Source organism: Dipteris shenzhenensis, chromosome 32 (assembly GCF_047967505.1).
Source record: "Dipteris shenzhenensis isolate YYH24624 ecotype China chromosome 32, Dip_SZ_1.0, whole genome shotgun sequence".
Taxonomy (NCBI): domain Eukaryota; kingdom Viridiplantae; phylum Streptophyta; class Polypodiopsida; order Gleicheniales; family Dipteridaceae; genus Dipteris; species Dipteris shenzhenensis.
This window is the reverse complement of record NC_141627.1, coordinates 31,320,893-31,339,179: the sequence shown is the minus strand read 5'-3', so window position 1 is coordinate 31,339,179 and position 18,287 is coordinate 31,320,893. Positions and strand designations below refer to the sequence as shown.

At 41.4% G+C, this 18,287-nt stretch overlaps 1 long non-coding RNA gene across 1 annotated transcript; it reads right to left on the bottom strand.

The window, feature by feature from the left end:
* Nucleotides 1-410: 410 nt before the first annotated feature.
* Nucleotides 411-10,998, bottom strand: LOC147880604 (uncharacterized). The gene is made up of 3 exons (XR_015540585.1): nt 10,892-10,998; nt 10,607-10,791; nt 411-631 (listed from the first exon to the last, which is right to left on the bottom strand). It is a non-coding gene; the product is annotated as an uncharacterized LOC147880604 (long non-coding RNA).
* Between the last annotated feature and the right edge of the window lie 7,289 nt (nt 10,999-18,287).

Genomic DNA, 18,287 nt, shown 5'->3' with positions numbered 1-18,287 from the left:
ACTTTTATTGCACTGTAGCAGGTACCACACAGCCTCGGTTTGATGTTTGGATCATTTATGGTCAACAAATCATGTTCACGCAGGAATGAAGCAATATGTCCCTTTACTGAGTGTAGCTTCATATTGACTGTTAATATATTGCAACACAAACAATTGAATTTTGGACTGTCACTTATGACCTTCAAATATATATTTCGTGGTGACGATACACTAAGTTTTCTCTTGCATGACAAGAACCTTCAATGTCTGCTAATTATCTGGTTGTTTGATTTGTCAATGTTTGCTCATTGAATGGAAGAGGAAGAATAGTAGTGCTGTTTGTCTTTACTACATTTGCTCTCAATTCATATATCTTATTTGAGATCGCTATCAAGGAGTGTTGTGAATTAGGATGTTTGAGCCCGAGAAGATCATCAATGTGGCTACCTCGCACTTGGATCTCCACCTGTGATCCGTCTTCCAAGAGAACTCTTCCCTTCAGTGATGGTACAATAGATATTTCCTGTATAGTTGCACAGCTAAAGCAGAAAGGCTTCACTGGATCACGTGTTACTCGAGTACTTCCACAAGCACGACAGTGATATTCAACCAAAGGTGCATTCAAATTTGTGAATTGGAGAACACCAGTAACCTGTAACAGATGCAGAAAATATTATTACTGTTTCTGAACAATGGGAAGAATGACAGAGTAGGTAGTATTATTGCCTTCTGCCCATATCCAATGTAAGAAATCCTAGATTTACTATATTTAGAAATGTGCTAAGGAACAGAGAGAAGACTGAAAATAGCAGAGAACAAGGAATATTTGTATTGCTTGAGTGTTTGTAGTATGTCATCCATACAGTTGGGCCTCTCTTATATAGAGAGTGAAGAGTCACACATGAAAAGGTGTGTACTCCAAAGTGTATGTGCATGAAGAGGTGTGTACCCCTTGTGAAGGGTGTGACCCTCGATGAGAGGGTACATTACAATGGCAGTGTCTCTTCCATAGAATGTCTCTTGTGAAGGGTTGTGCCTCATAGGAAGTGTCCCATCGAAAGGGCATACCCCTCCACAAGTGTCCATTCATCAAACCATCCATAAGTCTAAGATATAGAGAAAGGAATACGTCACAGATCGTGACATCCCCTCCCACTCAAAATAAGACCCTGGTGGAGATAATGAACTGATGTAGAAAATATCACGGTAAATTCTGAAAATACTGCTGTAAAATGTCAGGGTACTGCTGTAAGTCTTCATCAAATTGCCAAGTAGCGTCGGAGTCATCCAGATCTCGCCAAAGAACAAGGAATACCATGATAAGTCGATGTCGAGTCTCTCGTTGTCGATGGTCCAAAATACACTCAGGAATAAGGAGAACATAATCATCTTCGATTTCTGGGACATAATCACCTACAGGAGGAACTGCTTCATCGCTTGGAATGTACGTCTTTAGCCAAGAAATATGAAATGTCGGATGGATTTTACCCCATGATGGTGGTAATTCCAATTTGTAACTTAAAGGTGAATTTTTCTTGACGATCCGGAAAGGTCCATAGTATCTTGGTCGCAACTTAGGAAACACACACTTAACCGTCTTATAGCGATGTGGGGCTACAAATAATAGCACCATGTCACCAATGTCAAATTCCAAGTGACGTCTATGTTTGTTCGCAGACCGTTGATACCACTCTTGCACTTTTCACATATGATCCCTGACTTAGTGTAGAATGTCTTGCATTTCTTGACCCAATTGATCAGCTAGGGCCACTCGATGTTGAAGTACAAAATTCGTTGGTACAATCGGAGTGTGTCCATAAGTTGCTTGGAATGGAGTCATGCTGATGGCACTATGAAAAGAGTTATTGTAAGCAAACTCAAGGAGTGGTAGATACTCTTCCCAAAGTGCTAGGCGTGACTGAATATAATGTCAAAGTATTTCTTCCAGAACTTGGTTGACTCTTTCAATCTAGCCATCCGATTCTGGGTGGTAGGCTGAACTGAACAGTAGAGTCGTATCCAAAGATTCGAACAGTGAAATCCAAAAGTGACTGGTAAACTTAGGATCTCTGTCGGATATGATATTCTTGGGCAATCCATGGTGTCGGAAGATGTGTTGTATGAAGAGTTTGGCGATGTCCGGAGCCTGTGCACTTCTTTTGCAAGCAACAAAGTGTGCCATTTTGGACAATCGATCAACAATTACCATAATCCGAGTGTTACCTCGGAAGGATCGTGGTAGTGTTGTAATGAAATCCATGGAAATACTTTTCCATCTTTTAGTTGGAACTGGAAGAGACTGAAGAAGTCCTGTTGGAAGTCGTCGGCTTGCTTTCATTTGTTGACAAGATAAGCAAGATGTAACCATTTTGATGACATCACTTTTCATCTGAGGCCAGTAGTATGTTGCACTGAGTAACCTATAAGTCTTGTTGATGCCTGGATGGGCAGCATAAGGAACTACATGATGCTCTTTTAACAAAAGACGTCGAACATCCTTGTCATGTGGTACACAGACGCAATCTTGATAATACAAAAGGTCGTCCGTATAAGAATAGGATGAAAAAATCTTCTGTTCGAAGTCGAAGGTCGATCTTTTGAAAGAACTTGTATTGCTGTGCCGAAGTCTTTATCATTGAAATACTTCCCTTTGAATGAATTCGGAACATCCACAGATAATGTAGAGATTACCATAGCTGATGCTAGAGTTAACCTGCTGAGAGCATCTGCAACTACATTGCGTCGTCCTAGAATGTATTCAATGGTCATGTGAAAGTTGGCCAGAAACTCAACCCAGCGTGCTTGTCGAGCGTTCATGGCTGGCTGAGTAAAGATATACTTTAGAGAGTGATGGTCTGTCTTGACCACAGAGTCGGCTCCCATGAAATAATGTTTCCAAGAGCGATAAGCATGTACAACGGCAAGAAACTCCTTATCATAAACAGGGTATCGGGTTTGGATATCGGAATGTTTATGGCTGTCAAAAGCAATAACTCTGCCTTCTTGCATCAAGACTGCTCCTGTAGCGATGTCGGAAGCGTCGGTCATGACCTCAAATGGAAGGTTTGGGTCAGCAATAGCCATAGTTGGTGTGGTAGTGAGTGCTTGCTTGAGTTGTTGGAAACTATACTCTGTTTCAGGAAGCCACTGAAAAAACCGATGTACTTTTCAATAATTCGGACATAGAAGCTACGATTTCGAAAAACTGATAGACCTTTCTATGGTAGAAGTTTGCCAATCCGAGAAAACAACGGACATCATGAACATTCTTAGGAGTAGGCCAGTTTAGGATTACCTCGACCTTCTTGGGATCCAAAGAGATGCCTTGAGCTGAAATAACATGTCCCAAATATTCGAGTTGGGTCTTGAAGAACTCACTCTTCTCAACGTTGATGTAGAGAGAATTTGCGCGGAGAACTTCAAAAACTTGGTGAAGATGTTGTTTGTGCTCATGTAGGAATCTGCCGAAAACGAGGATGTCATCGAGATAAACGATGACGAACTTATCAAGGAAAGGCCTGAAGATGTTCATTAGTGTCATGAATGTGGCTGGGGCATTGTTTAACCCAAAAGGCATGACCAAACATTCATAGTGTCCATACTTTGTTCAAAAAGCTGTCTTGTACTCATCGCCTTCTCATATGCGAATTTGATGATAACCTGAATGAAGATCAATCTTTGAAAATTTTATTGCGTGTAGAAGTTGATCGAAGAGATCATCGATGCGAGGCAATGGATACTTGTTTTTGATAGTGAGCTTGTTAAGGGCTCGGTAGTCGATGCAAAGACGCATTGACTTATTCTTTTTCTCCACAAGTAGTACAGGAGATCCGAAAGAGCTGCGACTGGGCCGAATGTGACCTTTGTCGAGTAGTTCGGTCACATGTCTTTGGATTTCTTCATTTTGAGTGTAAGAAACCCGATAAGGAGATTTCAACAGTGGATTACTGCCGGGAATAAGTTCGATTGGGTGATCCACTGGTCGTCGAGGTGGTAACTGCTTTGGCAATTCCTGTGGAAAAATATCCAGGTAGGGCTGGAAAAAAGGTTGGTTGAGGTATTCATGAGGATCCTTTGTTGGTGTCTCCTCTACTGCCGTAACCAACAGAAGTGAAGTCTTTACTTGACGTTTACGAACCCACTTCTTTACTTGTAAGGCAGAGGCAACTGGGGTTGAAGGAGAGTCCCTAGAATCAGTTAGCTCAATAAGTTTTCCCTGGTGGACAAACTGGATAGTATGGCTGCGTAGAGCCACTGTTGTCCAAGTATGACATCGTACCGAGAAAGAGGCATGATGTCGAAGTTCAACTTGTCCATATAATGTTGGATGCGAAAAGACAAGTTTTTGATCATGGTGTTGCACAAGAAGGTAGTTGCATTTGCGAGTTCAATCTGATAGTCCATGGGACTAGGACTGGTGGTCAACCGAAGTTTGTCGACCATAGAACTAGCTAGGAAGTTATGAGAGCAGCCACTGTCGATGAGGATAGTGACCGTTGTTCCACAAATCGATCCTTGGACACAAAGTACTTGAGTGGCCAGGGAAGGTTCGAAGTTGTTGGCAAGGCTCATGTGGATGGTATTTGCCATTCGAACAGCTTTGCATTTCTTTTCTTGTGCTGGGGTAGCATCTTCTGTTTGGGAAGTGCTAGGCTTCATATTGGAATTTTGCTTTGGTCGCTTGGGACAATCGAACCATCTATGGTCGCCTGTACAGATGGTACAAAGTCCTTTTGTGCTGGAGTTGTTCTTCTTGTCAGTGGTTGCACCTTTATATTGGGAATGACGGTCATGACTTTGTGAAGAAGAAGAGGCGCGATCCTTGGAGGAGTGCTTCTGTTGGGATCCAGAATACGATTTCTGAGGCTTGTGGGGATCTTGAGATTGTTGCTGACCTTGATTACCCGAGTTTTTTCTAAACTTGGCCTTATCTTGAGGACGAGCACCTTTGGCCATAGTAGAGTTCTGTGTTCTATTAGCACTCTGCTTCCCTGTGTTTTCAAAATCGGTAATGCGCTTTGCGTAAACAATAGCGCCAACTGTGGTGGTGATGTTTGCTTTGAAGACATCAATGCGTACGAGGGATTTAGGCCTGAGATGAAAGCATGAAGGCAATCATCATCAGTTAAACCATCAATCTCCAGTACCAATGTGGTGAACTGAGAGATGTAGGAAGACAGGGAGCCTGTTTGCTCCAACTGTCTGAGTTTTGAACGTGCTTGGAAGTCCGCATTGGCAGGTATAAACTGCTTACGGAGCACGTTCAAAACGTTCCCAAGTTAACACACTTTTGCCGTCCTTTAGGCGTCGTTGCCACCATAGGAAAGCTGTATCCTTGAGAAGGGAGGCTGCCAAGGCAATCTTTTTGCCTTAAGTGAGGTCAACAGTATCAAAGTACATGCACAATTTTGCGAGCCATTGGTCAACTATTCGGCGATTTCGTTGACCAGTGTAGGCTTCCGAAAGTTTAATGTCAAGTCTTTTAGTTTTGGAAGCTTGGAGTAAGCGGTAGAGGGCATACCTCAGGTGAAAACGAGTCCACATAGTCGTCCGATGGCGTCACGTCATCCTCTATATGTGTGGTACTGCGAGAATCTTGGAGATGTTGGACTTTCTAGACCAAGTCGGAGATGTTGTCCTGAAGCTGGGAAATTTGAAGTTGAAGTAGTGCTTCGCCTTGTAAGTTGACTTCAGGGGTCTTTTTTAGACTTGAGTCGCTGATCTCCGGAGAGGTTGCACGCGAGCGTTGTGACATATCTGAGGTCCCTGTGAAGAGAACACGAACCTACACTCTAGTTTGTACCATTCTTGGAAGAAGATCCGAGCTGCTCCCTGAGGTTGCTCATGTTGGAGGGGACAGGCGAGGCAGGATGAAACCACCCATGGAAATCTGGTAAAGGAGGACCTATCTGAGGTAACACTGGTGATGCCGAAGTGGGTGTTACTGCTGGTGAGAATACATGGGTAGGTTGCAGAGTCCACGGATCTGAGAAGGGATAAGGAGCTGCTGTCGGGAGTGGAGGATATCCAGGAGCAGGAGTACCTTCAGAGTGTAAATACTGTCTTGGGAAAGGTACAACCTGTGCAAGAGGATATCTAGGAGCTGAAAGAGGTGGAGAATACCATGGAGATGCTGAAGCTGAGGGATAAAAGTCTCTCCAAAGATGGACAGCAAACTCGTGAGGAATATCGGGTTCTGGGTATCTACGTGTCTCGTGAAACACAACCTGGACTGTGCTGAGGAAGTAATGTAATTGAGGTGCCTCACACAGAAGATACAGGATGTGGTCGAAGTCACTAGAAGGGCACGTGACACAGAAGACCCACGATGCAAAAGCTCCGAAATGGGCTGGTTGTGCAATCTGAACACGATATTGTGTGATGTATGATGCCTGAGGTGTCCTTGAAGGACGGGACTAGGGCATTACCAGGGGTTTCCATGCCTTAAGGAGGCGGCTTTCATTTGCTGTAATTTGATAATGAGCGGCAAATAACGATATGAAAGAGAATCCTTGGAAATAGAATGGAAAGAATCCAACTGGAATAGATTAGATCTGCCCGATTGTGCTAAAAAGCGTGTACCAGCGGTGGGCTTCGGGCTGAAAAAAGTACAGTATCGATTGCGAGTTGAAGGAGGTCTTGATGTTACGCTTCAAATTTCAAAATTAGGGTTTGCTGTAGAGGGAGGCGATTCAGCGACCAAACAGTCCGGTTGTGGGTAGAAAGATGTTGCCAGCAAAACCACGAACCACACAGGATCTCGATCTGTTGTGTAGAGGCGAGGTTTTCTTGTACAAGAGGGGCTGGTTGAGGGAAATTTACTGAACAACAAGGCCTCTGTTAGCAGGCTGAGATGGCGAGGTGAAGAGATCTAGCAGGCTGTCCAGAGGTGGGCGTCAGGCTGTCACTCTTCAGGGCGATGGAACGCATCCATGGCTAAGCAGAGGCTGGCAAACAGATAGAAGGCTGAGGGCATGATTGGCGTGACTATGGAAGGCCGCCAAAGGCTCAGCACAAGGCTGCAAAGAGAAAACAGCAAGCTTGAATTGGGCTTGGCATGGGCTGCCAAGCAGGCTTGGCGTGGGCTGGCAAGAAGAAATCGGCAAGGGAGGGGCAGAATCGACATGAATAGACTGTACGGAACAGCAGGCACGACTTTCGAGAAGAAGGTGCGACTTACGAGATGCCAAAAACCGATTTACGAAGGTTGCAATAACTACTAGGCATTGCTTCTCCCAAAAATTAAAGGTTGGGTTACTTGAACGTAAGGTTAGTCTTGAGTTGGGCCTTAGGTTTAGGGCTGGTTGCCCTTTTTAGGCCCTCTAGGTACCCTTTTGTAGCGTGGTGCTTGGTGCCAAAGGGTGTGCCTATTCTAAGGGGTGTGACCCTTGGAATAGATGTACCTTTTTATGAAGGGGTGTGACCGTGTTTTAAAAAGGGGTGTCCCCACATGAAAAGATGTCCTTTTTTCCACGATGGGGTGTGTCCCTTGGGTGAGGAGTCAAAAACTCTTCATCAAAAGGTGTGTCTGATGGTGGAAAAAGTGTGTCCCTTGGTTTTGGAACAGCCCAAGCACATCAAAAGACACGATTTTTGTCGTGTCCATTCACATCAACTCGTGATGTGAGGGAGACGGAGAGGCCACTGATAACTTTAGGTGGGGTTGGCGCTAAAAAATTTTATGCTCATTCTCTCCATCTCTTCCATGCACAACGTGCGTGGATATCCTTCTAGCGGAAAAAGATGTATCAGATAGGCGCTAGAAGGTGGGGGGCATTTCCTCCAGGCAGGAGCGAAATTTGCTCTGATACCACTGTAAGAAATCCTAGATTTACTATATTTAGAAATGTGCTAAGGAACAGAAAGAAGACTAAAAATAGCAGAGAACAAGGAATATTTGTATTGCTTGAGTGTTTGTAGTATGTCATCCATACAGTTGGGCCTCTCTTATATAGAGAGTGAAGAGTCACACATGAAAAGGTGTGTACTCCAAAGTGTATGTGCATGAAGAGGTGTGTACCCCTTGTGAAGGGTGTGACCCTTGATGAGAGGGTACATTACAATGGGAGTGTCTCTTCCATAGAATGTCTCTTGTGAAGGGTTGTGTCTCATAGGAAGTGTCCTATCGAAAGGGCATACCCTTCCACAAGTGTCCATTCATCAAACCATGCATAAGTCTAAGATATAGAGAAAGGAATACGTCACAGATCGTGACATCCAAGATCTGCAACTTGACGGTTGAAGGCTTCTTGCAAAGACTGGTGCAAACTACCCTCAGGAACAGCAGCCAGGATTGTAAAATCAAAGACCCCTAATGAATGACGACCACGCATAAAAGATATATTATTTGCGACATACATGACGATCCCGTCATCAATAAATTCTTGGATCAATCATGAAAGAGTACTTCTGTTATCAGCAAAACAAAAGACAATTGCAGAGCACAAAATATGTTAGATGTCTGCTGTTTTGAAATATACTGCATTGTATGTATTCATATTATCTTCATACCGTGGCACGATCTTCTGGATTTGGCCCATCAGCTACAATAAGTTGATTAGAGCAAGGTCCATCAAAGTTCACTTTTACCACAAGGCAATTGTGTCCATAACAGAGGAGAAGCTGGAGGCTGCAGACTACATTTGATTTGGTGCCCATAGTACATAAGCACTAATGGATGTATCTGGATGGAAACAAACTTCACCATCAAACGGTTCTCCCTTTATAACAGAAGTTGTTGCGTCTATACGCAAAGACACGTTACAAGTGTCTCCCTCGCCAGGACCTTTCTTGCTGATAGCCTGCAGGGCCTTCTATTTTATAAAAACTGTCAACTTTTACAATATCCTTTAGCTGTGCCATATATGTGTGTGGGACATGGAGTGTTATCGTTTGACAGCGATCAATATCCGTAAGGTCCACTCTTATGTAAACAACGTATGATACATTATTGGCCTTGAACGCACCATACTTACAAAGGACCTTTCCCTCGAATGCAAAGCGATAACTTATGCACTCGCACAAATTATCAATTCAAAGAATGGGAAGTGCATTTGGATTTGAGGCTCTAAAGTTGGCTGGAACCAATGCTCTGGAACCCTCTATGACATTATTATAAAGTGCTGAATTGTTCAGTGTCTCACTTGTGTGCACTGAAAGAATATTGATTACTTTCAGTATGGACAAATATAACTCAATATCAAAAGATTTAAATAGAAAATGTTCCAGCAAATATCCACACAAATTCATCCACAATTCAATGATATGAAATCATTTATTAGATAAAAAAACAACTTCCACATTCATACAGAAGAATGTTCCTTAAAGGAAATTGAACCAGAAAAGCTATGTCATTACAAAAGTTCAGTAGATCTACCAAAAATTTATCTGTTTGTATAAACAGAATACAAAATTATGTCAAACTAATCATACTCAATCTAAGTTCTAGTTCAGCAGTGTCCACAGTGCAGGACATCAATGCATCTAAATTTCTTCTGCGTATGAGTGTCAGGGCCGATAGAGAATGTAATCTGCACTGATATTTCTCCTACCTTCTTTCATTCACGTAATATTTTATCGACTGGAAAACAGTAATGGAAAGGTGGTTAAATAAATATCAAGAACACAAGCAAAATGAGATTTATATTCGGATAGTAACAGTCCACTCACCCTCTCCATAAGCCTCACGTGCTACAGCCTCAAATGCTCTCTTCAATGACGGCTTGGATGACTCTCCCATAACTAGACACTTGTTCGAAGACATATCCTTCTCATGTGAAGCCTTGTCCACCATACGTGCAGGAAAAGACATTTCCTTTCAGGTTTCGTTGTTCTAATGCAGCAAGTTGCAGAAGTAGCTACGACGTGATGTTCTCTGGAAGCACCTAGATCTATTACATAAAACAAATTATAAACATTATTTCCTTCGAAAGCAGCTGCAGGTGACAGGGAACGAAAATCTGCATCACCTGAGTCGGTAAAGTTGCATCAAAGAAGCAGCTGCAAGTGACAAGAAAATTGAGGACAGGGGAGCTGTTAGAAGTGACGCAGAAACTGACGCACATGCAACTTACCAAGTCAGGAAGAGAAGCGTGACCTGAGTTGTGAAAGCTGCATCAGGGGAAAGGTTCAATAGGTGGAGTGGCAGGTGGAGAGATGTCATGACCGGAGAATTTGAATAGATACTTGTGAACAGGAATGGAGCAGGGACGGTAAGCAAGGGAGAGGCTTTAAGGAGAAAGATTGCGTATCTCATTTCCATGTGATACGGCACCTAATTATCTGACTGTAGGAGTTAATGAATACTTCGACCTTGCCAAGGTGAGTAAACATCAATCGCATGTGACAGGGCACATTATCTGGCTACAGGTGTTAATGAATGTGGTTGCAGAGAGAAGACAATTGGACACGCAGATTTAAACGAAATCTGTAAACAGGAATGGAACAGGGACGGTGACCAAGGCAGAGGGTATATCGAAACAGATTGTGTATGGAAGAGGAGATATGAGAGAACAGAGGAGATATGCCAGGACAGATTGCGTACACACAGGCTTTCGAGTCGTCACAAAAGCATAAGTTTAACGTACTGCAGAGAGACTACAGGCTAAGGATAGAAGGAAGAACTTACAAATTGAATTTCTATCTTCCTCAATGGGTTCTTTACCCTTTCCTTTCGACTCTTTCACTACAATAACTTCCTGCATCAAGGTTTTGTCGTCTCGATACCCGTCTTCTCAGCGTCTACACCCGCATCTAATGTAGATGCCGCATCATCAACCAACTCCAGTTTCTTCTCAGCAAACTTCAACAATTCTACAACAACAAAATCACATTATCAACCACCAAATGCGAACAAAAAATGAATAAAAGGAATGGAATAAGAATTATAATAAGAAGAAGAAAACCAAAAAACCTCTCTGAAGAGCAGAACTTCCGGTGTCCATGGAGTCAGAGCAACCTTCAACCTCACGTTCTGGAATTCCGGCCATTCTGTCTTTCGATAAGCAGGTCAACAAACAGATACTTGTCACAATGAAGAACGAGAAAGTGTATATAATATATGTCTTCACCGTCTCCATTCAACACCAAAATGGAAATCACAGAAGAAGGAGCATTACTGCCCGAAGCACATGGTCTTGCATGAGTGCTGTGTAGAGAAAATGCAGAAGGAACCCATCAAAAGAAACCTTCGAAGAAATCGGCCATGCAAAGGCCAACAAACCTCCCATGCACTCAAACAAAAAAAAACCCATGATCACTCCAAAAGAAAGGGGAGGATGCGCTCACTAACAACAAGCATAGCAGAAATTCAGCTTGAATTTAAGCATGTTCCTTTTCCATTTGCACCCAAAACTTGTCGGCGATGGTAACACCAGGTTGTCTCTGCTCTGCACTGAAATCCATCACCTTCTTGCTAACCCAAAATTTCAAATCATTCATGTCGTGGGTCAGCATTCATGTGTTGAGGACCCATTTAGCAGCCGTGCTTATTAGTCTGCCCGTGCCTGTGCCATGCGCCACATCACCATGCCTGGCTCCTATGCGCCTCGTTGGCCAGCCACCCTGCCACGTGTCGCCAAGGGATCGCTCCATCCTCCGAACCTCCTGCGAAGCTCCCTCCTCTCTTCGCAAGCCTCTCGAAAAACTACCACGTGGCTAGTTCGATAAACCTCTCCTTTATATATAGAGAGAGAAGAGATAGAGATATAACATAGAGAGAGAGAGAAATATAGAGATAGAGATAGAGAGAGAGAGAGAGAGTGTGTGTGTGTGTGAAGAGAAGAGAAGCAAAGAAAAGGGACAATATTTTGTGTCTACATTTTTTAGCACCCCTTTTAATACCCTCCCTCTCTCACAGTTTTGTGGTTTGGGCAGCCACACGGGAGAACAAGGCGAAACTAGCAAATTTGCCTTTAGCCCCTGGCAATCAGCAACCTTGGTTCCCACGAATTCAAGAATACCCTGCTTGCAGGTTTTCATAGGTAAGGGATCCTTTTTGTAGGATGAGGCTGGGCTTGGGAAGCTATGAATGGATAAATCTGGGATAGCCGCACAATGCCCGAGTGGAGAGGCCCAAAATCCGTCTCCACCGGGCCACAGATTTGCCAAGAACTGGCACCTACGGTCACAAGGTTGACAGGGGAACAATTTGGAGTGTGGCATTTCGTGGCATTCCGTGGCAAATATGCCGACTTCGCAACTCATGGGAAAGCGCTCTTATAAGGCAATCTCAAAATAGACACCATGGAAGGAGCACAATGTGTTAAGTGCATAAAGTGTCTCATTAAGTGGCAAATATGCTGACTTCGCAACTCATGGGAAAGCGCTCTTACAAGGCAATCTCAAAATAGACACAATGGAAGGAGCACAATATGTTAAGTGCATAAAGTGTCTCATTATCCTCTGTCATAATCACTCTCCCCTGTCATAATCTGTCATTATCCTCTGTCATAATCACTTTCCCCTCTCCACCTTTTTCCCCATTTATATTTTAACTCCTAATGTATCTCGTATCCTTGCTTACTCTGCTTCACATCCATTTGTATTTATGTGTAAAAGAGTGAAGCAAGGTCACTCATGTATTGGGTGGAAAAATCCTTGAAATTTCGACAACTCGCAAATGGATACATGTCAAAGTCCACCTCGATTAGCATAGTAGTGAACACGTAATTGATCCGAATAAACTACCTCACTTGTTTTGAAACCACAAAACATACTAATAATGAGCCTGCAGTTCATACAATTTGCAATCATCTTCTTGAAGAAACCTGCAAGTTGTGCATGGAAGCATGAAATGACTTAAACGCAACAAGCATGCTGGTTTTCATTCCTGGAGGCTTCAATATTTGAGGCTACTAACATTTGGTCTTTTAGTTCTCATCACTAGAGCATCATCTAGTCCTCAAACTCAGAATGTAAGCTTGCCTTGCATCCAAGGACACTTGACTAAAAGGGTTTGAGAGATCCGTTAAGAATTGGAAGAGCTAACACCCTTAGTACTTCTTGTAGTATGATGTAGCCACTCAGATGTTCAAACTTCCTCTCTTCCAATGTTCCTCCACTCAAGAGCAAACACAAATCCACTAAAAGACTCAGAGAATCTCTCTCTCTCTCTCTCTCTCTCTCTCTCTCTCTCTCTCTCTCTCTCTCACAAACACACACACACACACACAGAGGCTACATACACAAACACATGCTCACACACATGTTCACACACACGCGTGCACACACACACACACTTATGGTATGTTTTCATGAGAACACTTACACACTGTCACCCCTGATATAATACACATTTTATTAACATATTCGGTATGCTGCAGCTTACCTAGAGGTTATGGTATCAGCAGTGCTTGGTACGGAGAATAATGCCATATGCAAATGTCAATGTAACTGCCAGCTTCTTTTGATTGGATTATTTTTGTAATTACCGTTAATTTTTCAACCCTAATGCTGTACATATGGTGCCTTGAATTTATTTATTTTGCAAATGCAAGAACTTATGCAATTGAATTTTTAACCCCATCATGGGCTTGCAAAATGTTCTACCTACAAATGCTCCTCTATTTAATCATAGGATAAGGGTTGATCTACCTACTTTTCAGTGTCCTTACTATTATATGCTTTATAGCTAACTATTTAGCTATATCCTACTAAGCCTCTATCCTCCTCGGCTGTGACTACTCCATCTATCGCTTTGTTCTACCTTTCCTCCCTCGCTTCCTAATCTCTGCTTTTACTCCTCCCTTTAAGACTCAACTAACGTCTTGCTACGCTATGGCGTCGAATCAGGTGCATGTCCTTCACTCTCTCAGTTCAGTCACTTCATGCTCTTTTTCCCACACAGTCACGACTCGCTATTCATTGTGGGCATTTTCCCTTGCATGCTTTTTTGCTCTTTATCATTTAGGAGCTGGAGTATTGGTCGAACGTTGTTCCGCCTTGAGTTCTCAACTGTGTCGCCTTTGATTACTAGCTTGGCTGCTGGCTATAGTAGTTTGAGCGCAACGCTATAGTAATGCATGGCTAAGTTCTATGCTTGCATTAAGACGTACTTACCTTTTTTCGAGCATCGCTTATTACCACTTAGTATTGTCGACTCGTGTATACATTGGCATATTGCTCACAAAGCATTTCCGCGTTCTTCAAGCTTAGTTCCTTGTTACTTCCCTTTAGAGTCCTGGCTATGGTTGGTTTTATGCATGTATCTTCTTGGTTATTTCGTGTACGCTTAGCCTAACTGTATTGCATGAGTATGTGGTTCACTTGCACTATTCCTTGCTTTCTCTCACGTTGCAATGTGCATTGTTGGCTGACCTTACCTACTGCCGCGTGATTCCCTTCCCCTTGTACTGCATGCTTCTCTTGTATGTAGTGTTTGTATTTGGTTTAGTTTGTGGATTATCTATGTGTGGGTTTGTCCCTGGCTGCATGGCATTCTTGCTTTACTTTGTGAAGACTATGAGTGATTTACTTTGCTCAATGCCCGTAGCTTGCTGCCCTTACCTTGCTATCTCTTTGTTGATTGTGCGAAGTATATCTATGTACCTCTTGCATGCTTCATAAGTACATACTGCCCTTCTGTACTTTCCTTTGTACTAACTATACACACTAATCCATTTACTAACCTTTTTTCCCTATTAGGTAACCCTACAGGATTAACTAACTACATGAGTGATTAACCCCACCTATTGTTATCTAGTTAGAGCCCCTTTCGTCTCCCTTGTGATTTCTTATGGATTTGTATATAGATATTAATGATAGTATGATTTCTTAGGCCATTATTAACTTAATGTATGCCCTCCTTGTAATAATGGTCGTGGAGATCTTTTGTATTTAATTCAAAATGATGTCTAGGTTCCTTTAGTTTGATATAAGTTGATTTCTTTTTACTTCATTTAATTTTTAATTCTTTTTACTCATGATACAAAAGACTAGTTTTCTGTTTGTAACTTTCAAAATTGTATTGTGCCTCCCTAATTAAAGGCTAATGTAGCAGTTTCTCTAAAATTATTTCTAACATTTATTGTGCCTCCTCTATGGAAGGCTTAGCAACTACATTATTTCTCTTAATCGTTAATGCCTCATTTATGGTAGGCTAGGAAATTATTTCACTAACCCTTATTTTACTATGCCTCCTATATGGTAGGCTTTTTCTCGTACTTGTATCATGCCTCCTTTATGGAAGGCTAGGAAATGAATCTCCAAATAATTTGACTTCTATTTTTACACCTAATAGGTTCTACTATCTTTTATATCCTTTTCTAACTAGTACCTAGTATATGACATTTACTAGCCTTGGTTCTTGCGTGTTTGATGATTATTATTCGTGACAACAATAACAAGCGAGGGAAGAATGCTTGGATACTTGGCACCCGTTCTAACTTTCATTATTGTTTGGTTGGTTGGCAGGTGCAGTTCCTTCCTCCTCAAATAATTGACATCAAGGACACAATTACCATGTCTACAACATAAAGTTTCATATGTTACAACATGACTATTCATATGTTACTCCATGTGTTACTCCAAGTGTTACTTTTCCCATCAAATAAATAGATGAAACTTTATCTTTCTCAGTTTTGATATAATTTATTATACTGCTTTGAAATTAATGTATGGTTCATTGTTGTGATGTGATATTGAATTGTACACACACTTTTTTTTTTGCCATTTCACATACATACATGAGCGCACGAGCGCACACGTGCACACACACACACACACACACACACACAGACACACACACACGCAACTATGCATTGTACAATTCAATGCGAGAAGCAACAAGGGACAACACAAGGGAGTATTAGATACTCCATAATATTCACAATTGTATTCACACTTGCAATAAGAATGGAGGATCTCAACTTGGTGATATATAGTATTCTCTCCCCACTTAAGTTTCTAGGTTCTAGAATGCTCTTGCTAAAATGAGCACTCTCAAAACGAGTCTCTGCAAGATGGAAGTATAAACAAAAGATAAATAAAGGTGGTAAATGGACTCTCTTCCATCTTGGCTAAATAAGAAGCTCTCAAAATAACTCTCAAAGATGAGAGTATAAACAAAGGGGGAGATAAAGGACATGAAGGGATTCTCTTCCAGCTATCCCTTGGAGTTAGCATTGCCCTACATCCACCTCTTCCTAACCTCTAGGAAATTGTCCTACTTCACAAGATGGGCTACTGCATTTCTTTTGCATCTTCATTGGAGTTAGTGATGCCTTGATTCTTGCTTCACAATTAAGCATGGTTGTGCATGTTATGGGCACATATACTCATGCATCAAAGTCCCCAAGATTGAGAGATTTAGATCTCCTAATTGGATATGGGCTGATAATAAACAAGTTAGCTGGTTTCTTTCAAGATGGCTTCTTCATTTTGTCTCTAATGTTTTTCCCACAAGCAAAGATACTTGCCCTTTAGCTAGGCATCCAAGGTGCCTTCACTATTATCTTTAGCTCCTCTTAAGGCATCAAAGTGCTTTCATTAATGTCTTTTCATTCTCATTTTTGTACTTTATGTACTCTTTCCTCAATGTCTACATCATCTACTCATCCTAAATATACTTTGCATCTTCAACATCTTCAAACCCATTTCATAATGCTAAGGGCTAATCATCCACTTCTTTATTTTCTAGATCAATGCATTGTTCTACATCTTCATCCATTTGACTAGCTTGTTCATCTTACAAGACTCTTTCTTACTACAGTAGTTTTATAAGTTTGCGAACTTAAACATCATATTGATTTCTAAATAGGATTATGACCAATCTTTTTTAGGGCTCTACATGGTGCAACGTGGTCCAAACTTCCTCTTCATCTTGTTGTATCCAGCTTCAGGTACATTTTCTTGCTAATGTAAAGGCATATAAGATCATTGTCTTCAAATCCTTTGTCCCATCTTCTTTTATCTACATGTTTTTTGTATTTGAGGTCTCGCTTCTCAACTTTCTATTACATACACCTCCTCAAAGATCCGTTCTATGAATTGATCAAGTAGCTACACATTACCTTTCATCTCTCATCCTATAATTGTATATGTTGGTTGAATACCTTGGATTTCCTCCATATACAATATAGAATGGTGACAAGCCAAGATATCGATTCTGGTGGTTGTTGCTTGAGCCAAATAAGTATCTCATTAGTAATTTGAATGTTTTCTTGCACTATAACACAACATATTATGTAAGGTTCTATTAACAACCTTCATTGTACTATTAGTCTGAAGATGGTAATTGTTCCTGTTCATAATAATTTCCAAATATACTTAGAAAGATGAGTATCCCTATCCAAGAAGATTCTCTCACTGGTAATCCATGGCGTCTCACCACTTCTTTGAAAAATGTTTCAACCACCTTTGGAGCATTAGGATGCTCCCTACAAGCAATAAAACAAATCAACCACCTATGAAAAATTGTTTAACCACAGTTCAAGAATTAGGAGTCTCTATATAAGTAATATAATAGGCCATCTTATTGAGCTTCTTATAGTAATATCATTCCATTGCAATTTCCTTGGCAATTCCAAGATGAAATCCATGCTCATATCATCCCATAGCTTCTACTGCATAGAGGGCTGATATAGTCCTACATTGGACTTATTCGCTTTGTGGTCCCGATTCTGACTCTGACTCCCAGTATTGGACACATCTCTTGCTTTAAATAAGTTGTGATACTAAAGTACTTACTTTGAACATGTTACAAGGTCTTATCTCTTCCAATGACCATGTCATGACATCTACATCATGAAACTCTTGAAATGCATAGCTACTTTCCTTATAAGGAACAAAATTGAACCAAGTACTCATGATATGGTTCATGCTTGGGTTTGTACAAGCTCTTTAAGCTTAACCAAAGCCTTCATCTTGAGCATACCTTCATCACTTGAAAATGAATTGCCCCATTCTTCATGGTGATCACTACTCAATTGGTGACTCTTGGTTTGTGACTTAACCACTAAAGAATTCTCTTATAGGAAACTTGCATGTTTGGCATGACTCTACTCTTGATTTTTGTGACTTTACGAGTACTTTAGGAGTGCGGAGGGAGTGCGTGATGGTCCATATGTACTATGAATTAGTTTGGTAGTAATCTCCATTGCTTTAATGCTTGCACGACAAAATAGAAATCATGATCATATGTGAAATACCTTTGCTTGTCTTGATTCATCTTTGTGATCAAATATGCAATAGGTTGCTTGGCTTCATTCAACTTCTTGCTGAAATATGCAACTAGTCTTTCTTCTTATAGAAGCACACCACCTATGACTATTTATGATGCCTCACATTCAACCTCAAACATTTTAGAAAAT